Here is a 13,212-nt window from a genome sequence, read left to right on the forward strand (position 1 = left end):
CCACACAAAAAGCTACCGGTAGGAAACTACCCTGTCCCCAAAACTGAAGCATGACGGTCAGAGCATCGACACTACTCCTACACTAATCCCATCTCGAGTAAGTCGCTCGGTGGCCAGCGGGGTCGACCACCCCTGAACCGTAGTCCTCCTGATCAAGCTTCTTCAACCTAGTTTCCCCTGAAGGGTGAACCATCGTGAACCGGTCCGCCATACTCAACTGACAATGGCGTAGTCCGCCCAAACACACACAGAAGACGCGAGGGTCAACTCCAAAGAATTATATAAATAATAAAACCAGATATATAGGGTAATAATTATTTAGCCTCTCAGGCTTATACGTTTAGGGATAACATCCTAGGGTTGCATATATCACAATGAATATAAAGATCATAATAACAATTAGCATGCCTCAAGTAGGATAAACAGGTACCAATCACACTCAGCAACTAAGTCAGCATGTATGTTGCATGAAATGCAATGCTGGGTAACAAAATGCATTCCGGAAGAAGGATGGACACCATCGAGTCAGCCCTAACACCGGCCAAAGTGGGACCATTCCGCTCGGGCGTCTCTTACACCACACAAAAGTAGTCAGATCAGCAGTGAACCCGTAGGTCTGCCATTCCGTCTGCTACTGAGGACCACCGTAGTGTCCTAAATATGGAAATCCGGGTCTTATGACCATTTTGGAATCCACCGAGGTCCGGTAATCCGCCGTGTATTAACCTCAAAATGAGTGCATGAATGCAAGTGGTTAGCCAAACAACGTCTCCGACCTCACTCGACACGTCGTCACGTGTTCTAGCTAACTTATTGTCTCTAAAAAGCCTACCCTAAGGCAAACGTCGATTCTGCGACAAAATGAATTAATCAAAAGAAGAAGATACTTTGGAACTCATGGTTCTCGGCTAAACTTTAGATAGCCAAACAATAACCTGCTCAACGAGCGAAAAGGTACCGAAGTACTTGGAAACTTATAGTCTCCGGCTAAACTTTAGATAGCCAAACAATAAACTGCTCATCGAGCGAAAGAGTATAAGCATACTCGGAAACTTGTAAGTTTCCTCAAGACTTGGACTCGACGACACTTCTCATATCTTCAAGACTAATATTCAGGCTCTAAGCTCTTATCTAAATGTTGTTATCATTTGTTCAAGGGATTTAGAGATTGATTAATGTCTTATGAATTTTCTTTGAGAAAATAGATTTCGTTTAGTCTTATGATACTTCCTATGAGTTTCAGGGATCCCATAATCCCAATTAATTTCTGAGAAGGTCTCGATCCATTAAAATATAACAAGGTCCGAACTTCGTTCGTCCTTTCAAAACTCTCTCAAAATCTCATAAAAATTCGGCATGACTTGCCCGTAATCCTCACTTTCCAGAAACATAGGCACGAGTGGAATAACATCAATGAAACAGCTCAACCAATAGGCATAAACAGCATATTCCAACACATCCTAAGTTAACCACGTAGCACATAGCATGTGAATCATTTAGCACACAATATCATGGCATCAAGTACTCAACAAGTTCGGCCGAAGCCTCAGAAATCATTTCAGACATTTAGCAATTAGGTGCATAACACATAAATCAAGTCGAATTTCATCGACACCTAAAGCATTATCTAGTAATTCAGAGAGTAGCCCTCACCTGTAACTCCTCCAGCGTTTTCCTCACAACCTCCTTCACGTTCCTCGCCTTGATCTCCAGGAAACTCCTCAAAAGAACCTTAAGCCAAAATCACAGAAATCAACACATTGAGTCAGGAACTCAGCAAGCAATAAGTCCTAGGGTTACACGGTACATTACAAACTCTGTGGTACGACAATCTAACGCGTTAAGACAAGTTTTCGAAAAATCGGATTCTCCTCCCCCCTTGATATAGCTCTCGGCCACTTTCCTTAATTGGGAGGGTCGATTTTTCTTCGATCAAACTTGGTTCCTAGGTTAACATAAGCCGTAACTAAGACGGTTCTAGGCTCGGAAAAATTTTCGGATCGAAAACTGATATAGGGGCAGTTTGGTCATTATTTTTAGCTCAGAATTTCAAAATTGGATTTTTGAAAAACAAATTGGATGGGGACGTCCACAACGACGTTTATGACGACAAATCCTACTAGCACTAAGCCAAGTCGATAGATTAGAGCGTAAAGGTTGCGACTTTGGCGAAAAATGGGTATTTAGGGTAGAAATTGATCCCGGCGGCATTTCGTCGACATTTGACAAAATCTAATCCGCAGAACACGCTCAGGAGCATGCAGGGAAGAAGTTTAGACGCTGAAATCAGCTGATTTGAACAGTTTTTCAAAAACCTCAAAATTTTGAACTCAGAAAGTCGCAGGAGAAATGGACAGAAACGACGATTCGAAGGAGAGTATAGATTACCTACCTCGAGGTCTTCGATTAGTGACGAACGGTGAAGCAAACGGGCAAGAATCGACGAAGATCCGGATCTCTCTCTCTCTCTAGAAACTCGCGGCTTTGGGGGGTGGGGAAAATGGGTTTTGTGAAAAAAATCTAATTTTTCAAGCTATTTATAGGTTTTGGAAAAAACGGAAAAATGATTTTTTTGCGATTCCGATTTTTCCTGCGCGTTCCTCTGCGCATTCTAAGGTAGGTTCTGGCGACAGAATTCCAGAACTCAAAATAGAATTCTTGGAATTAAACCAAAAGATCCAAAATCGGCATAAGTCGGTGTAAGTCGGTTTATCCCGAAAAACTACTTTTTGCAGTGATCGTCGGATGAGAAAACTTCCTTCTGAAGAAAGATTAGGAATGATGAGAGATGTAGGAGAACGCGGGTGGAATCTTCGTTTGAGTTTCCGGATAGAAAAAGTCTTCATCGTCTGTCGATCTTAGGTTTTCCGAACTATCAGGGATTCCGTTTCGGCAAACTTCCGAGAATTGAAATTTGACGTTCGTACATTCCAGGATTTCGCATCGAAATGGTTGTTTAAGGACGGAAAAGAGAAGTTCTAACATTTCTCTGAGGATTTTTGGAATTAGTTTCCATCGTGTCCTAAAGCGTAAATTAACTATTCACTAATACCTTTGACCTAGGATTAAGCGTATGTTAGTCGTGCTATAACTCTTTCGGTTTTTCGATAAATTCTTGGACTTTTCCTGAACCTTTTTCTTTCCCAAATTTATCTTAATCAAATAACTCTTTTATTTTATTCACTTATCCAAAACGTTAAAACTTGGGCCTTACATTACTACCCTCCAAAAAGAAAGTTTCGACCTCGAAACTTAAGGGTCAGTAAAAAGTTCTGGGTACTGTTCCTTGATCTTTTCCTTCAGCTCCCACGTTGCATCACCGGTGTCCTTGTTCCAAATAACCTTCACTAACTCGATCTCTTTACCCCTCAACTGCTTTACCCTTGTGTCACCAATGCTGATTGGCGGTGTCTCGAAAGACAAGTTATCCTTCAACTCAATGTCATCCAGCTCGATGACGTGCATCGGATCAGCAATATACTTCCGCAGTTGTGACACATGGAATACATCGTGAACGTTTGATAGAAAAGGCGGTAGTGCGATCTGATAAACTACCGGTCCTACACGACGAGTAATCTGATAAGGTCCAATGAACTTTGGCGTAAGCTTTCTTGATTTGATTGCTCGACCAACTCCTGTAGTCTGAGTAACTCGCAGAAACACATGATCTCCCTCTTCAAATTCCAGGGTTCTGCGCCTTTGATCTGCATAGCTCTTCTGTCTACCCTGAGAAGCCTTCATCTTCTCTCTGATCTGTTTAATCTTCTCAGTCATCTGTTGCAGAAGTTCCGGTCCTACTAACAAATTCTCTCCATCTTGATACCAACATAAAGGTGTTCTACACTTGCGGCCATACAAAGCCTCATACGGTGCCATGCCTATGGTCGTATGAAAACTGTTGTTGTATGTGAACTCAATCAGTGGCAATAGGGTATCCCAACTGCCCTTGTTGTCTAACACGCAAGCTCGTAGCAAATCCTCCAATGATTGGATAGTTCTCTCAGTTTGCCCATCAGTCTGTGGATGATAAGCAGAACTTAATCTCAGCCTCGTTCCCAAAGCATTATGAAGAGCTCCCCACAAATGTGAAGTAAACTTCGGGTCTCTATCGGAAACGATACTTGTTGGCACTCCATGAAGTCGCACAATCTCAGCTATATAAATCTCTGATAGCTTATCCACGTTGTACGTAGTTCTCACAGGTATGAAATGAGCCGACTTAGTCAGTCGATCCACGATTACCCAAATCGAGTCATATCCCTTTTGAGTTCTTGGCAACGCCACGACAAAATCCATCGATATGCTATCCCATTTCCATTGAGGTACATCCAAACTTTGTAGCATACCCGAAGATTTCTGATGTTCCACCTTCGCCTTTTGACAGATTAAACATGCAGCTACGTATTCTGCCACTTGTCTCTTCATCCCTGGCCACCAAAATTCACCTTCAAGTCCTGATACATCTTTTTCATTCCAGGGTGAATGCTCAACTTGCTTTTGTGACCTTCGTCCATAATCAACCTCCTTAAGTCAGGGTTGTTAGGTACGCACACTCTATCCTTGCATCGCAGGATATTGTCACTCCCTACCTTGAATTCCGGGTCCTTACCCTGAATTACTAAATTCTTATTTTCCGAGTAAAAATTCATCTTGTAACTGTTGGTCTCGGATTTCTTCCATCAATCCATTGGTGATCTTGATCGTCCCAAACTTCAGTTCTCCCTCAGATGCTCTCACATCTAAGCTCAAATCTCAAAATTGTTCCAGCAGTTGCAGCTCCTTAACCATCATTGATGAGATATGCATCTTCCTGCTCAATGCATCAGTAACGACATTAGCCTTTCCAGGATGGTATTGTAAGGTAAAATCGTAATCCTTGAGAAATTCCATCCAGCGTCGTTGTCTCATGTTCAACTCCTTCTGGTCAAACAAGTACTTTAAGCTCTATGTCGTCCTGCTCGACCACTCGTGTCGGTTCTATGTTGGAAATAACATTGGTTGACGCTACGTGCAATTGCACAACCTTAACCACTTGATCCTTTACTTTTGTTCGTCCAAAAATTCTGCTTAAACTCAGTACACCTCTGGCATTCCAGAGTGAATGTTCAACCTGTCCTCGTGATCTCCACTCATGATTCAAAACTTAACTCAATCGCTCTATAACTCATAGACGAACTATTCCCTTGGAATCTACTAGTCCATTAACGTCGATTCCAACTTCGTAACTATCCTCATTCGCACCATGAAATCAATCTTCTACTTAGTCATCACTCAAAGTAAAACTCGACGTGAGTCTTAATACCTTGTGCATCGCTAGACCCAGTCCCTTTTAACCTCCATACATCAGCAACTTATAAGCTAATCATCATCTTAATATCTTACAATCCATCGTTGTCATCTCCCCTCTTTCGAGACTTCCCTTACTCGAACCATAAAACCAACCTTCACTTATTCACAACCCACTTTACAATTACCTAAAATCCTTAACACTTCCCCCAAATCCGAACTTATTCCCTAGAAGATCAAACCAGAGCTGTACCTCAGGAAACTTAACTAGTCATTTTATCATCCGATCCCTTAACATTCGGAGGTTTAACTACAATCATTAATGCCAACACCACTAAATCTCTGATTCGAACATGATTTTCACCTCCCAAGGTCAATCTTAACCCTTAAATCCTCACTTAACTTAGTGAAATTCACTTGCTAACCCCAGCATGCAATATCGGACTCCATAACAAAGTTCCATTCACTCTTAGACTCTAAGAAATTTGTCCACATATAACAACCTCAAGTATTAATCTTAATACTAACTCTTTATTTCCGTAACTAGATCGTCCTCCCATCAATCCGATACTTAGTCTCTCGATCAAAACCTGACAAACCTTGAGTCCTACGCACTTAAGACAAGAATTCATAGACTTAAAACCTAAACTTTCACCACGTTTGGACCTCAAATGTCCTTTAATTCTTCAATACTTCTTAAATGAATATCCATTTCTTAAACTATAACTCCTCCCCAAAGGAAATCAATTACTTAACAAAAACTTTACTTCCCAACTCAACTAATCCTCGATCCAATCAAATTAATCTTACCAATCCATCTATCAAAGTCCATTGCCAGTTCTGATTCCGAATATCACCCCCTCAATATTAAGTTGATCGGGCCCAATACATCGAAGGTGAAGATTTAGAAAAACCCACTGGAACAGTCAATGAGTTCCTAACATCCAGCAGTCACAAAGATCTTGATATTAAATCCTCAATGATGCCGCTACGGAACTACACGCTCTCGACATCATACATATACTATCCATACGGAATCTCCCTGAGATTCATCCTTCAGCTTCTAGCTTCTTGTTAAACGCATCGGTGCAAAACTACTTTCTAGGCTTAACGTGTTATTCTAAACCTCGTGTAACTTCTATAGTTTAAACACGAGCAACGGTCAAATAAAGTATTATTAGGCGTAATAACTATAAAGTCAAAGCTCGACAGTAAGGGCAAGTTAGGTGTGTTGCACGTTCTACGAGAGTAATGAAGCGTATTATACTAGAATGAGAAAGAATAGTTAGAAGGTTACCATCGTTTGTGCGCTCTCCTCTGACTAGTCGACCAGCTCCCTCGCCGCACGAGATATAGACTCCTCCCCGTGCAGCAGGATGTCTTCCTCTTACCGTAGGCACAGATGGCTCAACCCTGGTTACATTGCAATCCTTGGCTTGATGCCCCGGGCGATTGCAGTTGAAACATAGAGGTCTCCCGTCTGGACACTTGTTAGAGTGGTGCCCCACCTTCTTGCACCTGTAACACGTTACTTGCTTCCTCGCCCCTTTAGATATGGCAGGAAGTTTACCCTTCATCTTGTTGTCAGACGGTCCCGCTTGGAACGTCCTACAGTTCACGGCCAAATGTCCACGTTGTTTGCACTTGAAGCATTGTGGTCCAGTCACTGAGCACTGAAAGGCGTAGTGTCCAAGCTTTCCACAACGGAAACATGACACAGCCTCCTGGCCAATAGTTGTGGTCGTCGACTTGCGTGATCCTGGAATAGGGTCCCTTCCCTCAGGATGCTAGTATGGCTTCCACCGTCGGTGCTCCTGAGAACCTGATCTCACTGGTCCTCCAGTTCCAGCTCGGTCCAATCCACTATGCTGGTACTTGGACGCCTGGATTAGCGGTTGAGGTCGTTCACGTGCAGCCTCCTCAGCGCGTCTGTAAGCGTCCTCAGCAGCCTGATTCATCATTGCCTCAATCATGGTAGCTATTGCCTTCGCCATACGGTCAGGGCTTACCATCCTATGTTTAGTCAAACAAACAATTAGTACTCATCATAAGATAGCATCTAACATACTATACAATATGATTAAGCAATAACTTCAATCAATTCTAAGCGACAAATCGCTTGCAGACAATCAATTTTTACTCTTTACAGAGTCACACAACCTAGCACAGAAGACCTATTCCCCAAAGACTCCCGAAAGACTCGACAAGCTCTGATACCACAAATGTAACACCCCGATTTCGGTGGCGTCACTTTAGTAACCAAAGAAATAACTTAAGCGGAAAAACGTGAATTATGTTTTTTTGATAATGTAAGTTAAGATAGAAAGAGATGAAACTCTAAAACGAAGATAACAGAACTAATATACAATATGATTACAGCCCCCACTGTAAGTTGTAAACCACGTCACGAGTAAACCTCCAGTGACGGAAAGTAAAAGAGAGTAACGCCCGTAGGCAAAAGTACAAACCAAGGTAAAAATACTGTGTCCGCAACACTAAACCTCAAAATCTGAGAACAAGTTGGCCCAGCGGCCTAAGAAAAGACCCCCTAAATCCAACCAGCTCTCTGTGATCTCCATAGGAAAACCACACAAAAAGCTACCGGTAGGAAACTACCCTGTCCCCAAAACTGAAGCATGACGGTCAGAGCATCGACACTACTCCTACACTAATCCCATCTCGAGTAAGTCGCTCGGTGGCCAGCGGGGTCGACCACCCCTGAACCGTAGTCCTCCTGATCAAGCTTCTTCAACCTAGTTTCCCCTGAAGGGTGAACCATCGTGAACCGGTCCGCCATACTCAACTGACAATGGCGTAGTCCGCCCAAACACACACAGAAGACGCGAGGGTCAACTCCAAAGAATTATATAAATAATAAAACCAGATATATAGGGTAATAATTATTTAGCCTCTCAGGCTTATACGTTTAGGGATAACATCCTAGGGTTGCATATATCACAATGAATATAAAGATCATAATAACAATTAGCATGCCTCAAGTAGGATAAACAGGTACCAATCACACTCAGCAACTAAGTCAGCATGTATGTTGCATGAAATGCAATGCTGGGTAACAAAATGCATTCCGGAAGAAGGATGGACACCATCGAGTCAGCCCTAACACCGGCCAAAGTGGGACCATTCCGCTCGGGCGTCTCTTACACCACACAAAAGTAGTCAGATCAGCAGTGAACCCGTAGGTCTGCCATTCCGTCTGCTACTGAGGACCACCGTAGTGTCCTAAATATGGAAATCCGGGTCTTATGACCATTTTGGAATCCACCGAGGTCCGGTAATCCGCCGTGTATTAACCTCAAAATGAGTGCATGAATGCAAGTGGTTAGCCAAACAACGTCTCCGACCTCACTCGACACGTCGTCACGTGTTCTAGCTAACTTATTGTCTCTAAAAAGCCTACCCTAAGGCAAACGTCGATTCTGCGACAAAATGAATTAATCAAAAGAAGAAGATACTTTGGAACTCATGGTTCTCGGCTAAACTTTAGATAGCCAAACAATAACCTGCTCAACGAGCGAAAAGGTACCGAAGTACTTGGAAACTTATAGTCTCCGGCTAAACTTTAGATAGCCAAACAATAAACTGCTCATCGAGCGAAAGAGTATAAGCATACTCGGAAACTTGTAAGTTTCCTCAAGACTTGGACTCGACGACACTTCTCATATCTTCAAGACTAATATTCAGGCTCTAAGCTCTTATCTAAATGTTGTTATCATTTGTTCAAGGGATTTAGAGATTGATTAATGTCTTATGAATTTTCTTTGAGAAAATAGATTTCGTTTAGTCTTATGATACTTCCTATGAGTTTCAGGGATCCCATAATCCCAATTAATTTCTGAGAAGGTCTCGATCCATTAAAATATAACAAGGTCCGAACTTCGTTCGTCCTTTCAAAACTCTCTCAAAATCTCATAAAAATTCGGCATGACTTGCCCGTAATCCTCACTTTCCAGAAACATAGGCACGAGTGGAATAACATCAATGAAACAGCTCAACCAATAGGCATAAACAGCATATTCCAACACATCCTAAGTTAACCACGTAGCACATAGCATGTGAATCATTTAGCACACAATATCATGGCATCAAGTACTCAACAAGTTCGGCCGAAGCCTCAGAAATCATTTCAGACATTTAGCAATTAGGTGCATAACACATAAATCAAGTCGAATTTCATCGACACCTAAAGCATTATCTAGTAATTCAGAGAGTAGCCCTCACCTGTAACTCCTCCAGCGTTTTCCTCACAACCTCCTTCACGTTCCTCGCCTTGATCTCCAGGAAACTCCTCAAAAGAACCTTAAGCCAAAATCACAGAAATCAACACATTGAGTCAGGAACTCAGCAAGCAATAAGTCCTAGGGTTACACGGTACATTACAAACTCTGTGGTACGACAATCTAACGCGTTAAGACAAGTTTTCGAAAAATCGGATTCTCCTCCCCCCTTGATATAGCTCTCGGCCACTTTCCTTAATTGGGAGGGTCGATTTTTCTTCGATCAAACTTGGTTCCTAGGTTAACATAAGCCGTAACTAAGACGGTTCTAGGCTCGGAAAAATTTTCGGATCGAAAACTGATATAGGGGCAGTTTGGTCATTATTTTTAGCTCAGAATTTCAAAATTGGATTTTTGAAAAACAAATTGGATGGGGACGTCCACAACGACGTTTATGACGACAAATCCTACTAGCACTAAGCCAAGTCGATAGATTAGAGCGTAAAGGTTGCGACTTTGGCGAAAAATGGGTATTTAGGGTAGAAATTGATCCCGGCGGCATTTCGTCGACATTTGACAAAATCTAATCCGCAGAACACGCTCAGGAGCATGCAGGGAAGAAGTTTAGACGCTGAAATCAGCTGATTTGAACAGTTTTTCAAAAACCTCAAAATTTTGAACTCAGAAAGTCGCAGGAGAAATGGACAGAAACGACGATTCGAAGGAGAGTATAGATTACCTACCTCGAGGTCTTCGATTAGTGACGAACGGTGAAGCAAACGGGCAAGAATCGACGAAGATCCGGATCTCTCTCTCTCTCTAGAAACTCGCGGCTTTGGGGGGTGGGGAAAATGGGTTTTGTGAAAAAAATCTAATTTTTCAAGCTATTTATAGGTTTTGGAAAAAACGGAAAAATGATTTTTTTGCGATTCCGATTTTTCCTGCGCGTTCCTCTGCGCATTCTAAGGTAGGTTCTGGCGACAGAATTCCAGAACTCAAAATAGAATTCTTGGAATTAAACCAAAAGATCCAAAATCGGCATAAGTCGGTGTAAGTCGGTTTATCCCGAAAAACTACTTTTTGCAGTGATCGTCGGATGAGAAAACTTCCTTCTGAAGAAAGATTAGGAATGATGAGAGATGTAGGAGAACGCGGGTGGAATCTTCGTTTGAGTTTCCGGATAGAAAAAGTCTTCATCGTCTGTCGATCTTAGGTTTTCCGAACTATCAGGGATTCCGTTTCGGCAAACTTCCGAGAATTGAAATTTGACGTTCGTACATTCCAGGATTTCGCATCGAAATGGTTGTTTAAGGACGGAAAAGAGAAGTTCTAACATTTCTCTGAGGATTTTTGGAATTAGTTTCCATCGTGTCCTAAAGCGTAAATTAACTATTCACTAATACCTTTGACCTAGGATTAAGCGTATGTTAGTCGTGCTATAACTCTTTCGGTTTTTCGATAAATTCTTGGACTTTTCCTGAACCTTTTTCTTTCCCAAATTTATCTTAATCAAATAACTCTTTTATTTTATTCACTTATCCAAAACGTTAAAACTTGGGCCTTACAATACGTTACCTTTCAATAGAAGAGGGGCTCCCCTTATATAGGGGAGGTGGAATTAGGGTTGGAGCCATGCAACGTCATGCATGGCTCGTACGCAGGGCACAGCCCGCCGTTGGATTACCTGCGGTACCTGCAGAGGAACAGTGATCCAACGGTCCGGGGCCCCTACGGATCTGCACCTGTCAACCTACTCCCTAGGGTGGTTGGCCTAGGTCAACCCCTATTCGGTGGGCCCTAGGTCTTGTCCTTACCCTAGGTGGTAGGACCCATAAGCAGGATCTTCCCAGACTCCCTAAACTGTCCCTCGACAGGGACGTCCTGTGGGGTCCGTGGTCGTCCTGGGTGCCCTGTCCGTCCTCGGCCAGGGTTCCCGGAACAACATGTAAACAAAAAATACGGAATTTATATTTTATAATTATCACTAAATATATAGTAAAATGACTTTTAGTCTTAAATGACTCAATTATTTCTTAACACGTTTCTTAGAAATTTAATTTAATCCTAAGTGAACTAATAAAATATAAGATAAGTGAGTAAATAAATTTATCTTTTTTCTTTATTTATTTTTAATTTTTTTAACCAATAATGTACCGCGTAGGATTGGCTTTTCAAAAAAAAAATGTCCCCGTAGATAGCTTAAGTGGTAGGAGTTGTGGGACATTTGGGTTGGGTAAGAGAGGTCCATGGATCAATTTCTGGCATGTGCAATTTATCTTTCCGATGTAAAAAAAAAGGGTGAGGTTAAATATCATGTTCAAATAGGATTTATGCACCGACAATAATTCAATTACATGGTATGATTTTGCCACCTCATAAAATTGAAGAAAAAAAATTATTTGAAAAACAAATCTGAAACCAAGTTCTTATCCTCTTCAATCATATCACATCACCATCACCGCTCATAGACCCATATATAAACCGACCTTTTCTAAACTGGTCCGGTCGCCATCAAATCATCATCTGTGAATGTTCTCCAAGCTCCTTCTCCATGCATGTGATCCAACTTCATCAAGTTTGTCTCACATTTCGATCATCATTTTCCATCAATTCACCATAATTACCCCACAATCAAGTTGCCTCATTCAACTCCCACGTTCTCTTCCATCATCCATAAAACTTATCCAGTTTGTGTGGCCATTAGCACAGGGTGGTTCTCGATCAACCATTATTCATAGATTTTTCAATTGATTCTCTCGATGATGTGAATGAAAGCATGAAGCTGAAAATTGTAGTTCCATGATAAAAAAATATTGTAAGAACAATTGAAGGATTCTCAAAAGTGGAAATTGAAATGAGACTATTTGTGATTGTAAGTGTGAATGTATATATGTCAAACTTCAAAATAGATCACACTCTTACAAATAATATTTGATTTAATTAGAAATGTGTCTAGTTACAAAATGAAATATCATGAGCTAGCAAATGTACATTAAAAGGCATTAGTATTATTTAAAGGTTATTATGTGTTATATGTAGTTGTTGAGAATTTATCATTAGTAGCATGTGTTGCAAAATAATTGAGTTCCTCTTACGTACATCTTACTACCTTTTTGCACAAGCTTTTATTTCTTTTGTTTTTGTCGATATATTCCTTTTTTGTAGAAGCTGAAATATTTGTTTTTTTCCCACATTTCACACCTCAACAAGACGCGTTATGGGACCTGGCCCATTACCGTTTACCCCACTCCAGGTCAAGTAACCTCGGCGCGAATCTATGCTTTCTAGAAAGAAAAGAAGGATATAAATAATTACTTTATTTTATTTTAAAAAAAGAAGTCCAAGTCTTTTATTATATTCATTTGTACGTCTTTGTTTTAGAGATGGCAGGAAATTCAATCATGCGGGCCCAACACGAACCCGACCCGAAATTGTGGGCGAAATCCGATTTCCTTGGGTTTGAGTTCGGGTTTGGGTTTCACCCAAATTTTAATACATGTTTGGGTTTGGGTGTGGGATTGATTAAACTCGCACCCAAACCCAAACCCAAACCCGAAGTCTTATGCATGTAATTACCAACCCTTATATATATATTGTTAAAGCTACTAAGTAGAGTTTTTTTTTAAAGTTACTAAGTAGGCTTATGTTCATGAACTATATTTTTTCCTTTGTATTGGAATGATAATGGGGT

Source organism: Lotus japonicus, chromosome 2 (assembly GCF_012489685.1).
Source record: "Lotus japonicus ecotype B-129 chromosome 2, LjGifu_v1.2".
In the NCBI taxonomy this organism is placed as follows: Eukaryota; Viridiplantae; Streptophyta; class Magnoliopsida; order Fabales; family Fabaceae; genus Lotus; species Lotus japonicus.